This window comes from Echinops telfairi, unplaced genomic scaffold, assembly GCF_000313985.2.
Source record: "Echinops telfairi isolate 266 unplaced genomic scaffold, ASM31398v2 ScPeMD7_7457;HRSCAF=8495, whole genome shotgun sequence".
In the NCBI taxonomy this organism is placed as follows: domain Eukaryota; kingdom Metazoa; phylum Chordata; class Mammalia; order Afrosoricida; family Tenrecidae; genus Echinops; species Echinops telfairi.
In genome coordinates this window covers 22,270,907-22,271,886 of record NW_022111357.1, presented here as the reverse complement: position 1 = coordinate 22,271,886, position 980 = coordinate 22,270,907, and positions in this window count along the sequence as shown.

Sequence of the window (980 nt, the reverse complement as noted above, 5' to 3'; positions counted from 1 at the left end):
GAAATCCTGCTATGGCCTATTTTATGGGTATGTCTTATTTTCGGGGAAACACGGTAAGGATACTAATAGCACAGTAGGAGGTGACCTGGTGGCATAGTGATTACACATCAGACTGCTAACCAAAAGGTCAGCAGTTCAAAACCACCAGCCACTCTGAGAAAGAGGAGATTTGTATTCTTGTAAAGAGTTAGTTACAATCTTGGAAAATCAGGGGGGCAAGTCTACTGTGTCCTGTAGGGACCCTATGAACCACCATGGACTCAATGGCAGTGAATAGCACAGTGGGGTAATCGCTGGGCTGCTAACTGCAAGGCAGGTGCGTCAAACCCGCCAGCACTCCAACGGAGAACAGGAGACTGTCTGCCCTTATAAAGATTTACAATCTCAGAAATCCTAAGTAGCAGGTCTACTCTATTCTGTAGGAGAACTATGAGTCAGAATCAACTGGTTGGCAGTGGGTAGTGGGGGGGGGTGCACAGTTATAGAGCTCCTGGTGTGACACAAATGGTTAGCAAACTCATCTGCTAACCAAAGGTTGGAGATTCAAGTCTACCCAGAGGAACCTGGGAGAAAAGGCCTGGTGATCTTCTTCTCTAAAATTAGTCATTGAAAACCCTATGGAGTTTAGTTCTTAAACCAAAAATATCCCTTACAGTCTTCATAAAACCCAACAAGCATTTAGCCTAACTTGCCCTGGTGGTCTAGTGGTTATGTTAGGTAGCAAGATAAGGGTTGTTCTTCTCCATGTCTAGGGGCCCCCTATAGGAAGTTGGAAGCCGATAAAAGTTAAAGGGCATGTGCAAATTCAGGCCCTTGAGCCAAGAAGGCGGTACACCTGAGAGGGCCCCAAACTAGGCTTAATTCAGCCAACGGGGTCAACCAGTACAGTTGATCACACCTCCCAGTCTCAGGCCCCTAAAAGCCGGAACCTGGAGACCACGGCCTTCTTTTCCAGCCGCTCCTCTGTGGTTCTGCTCAGC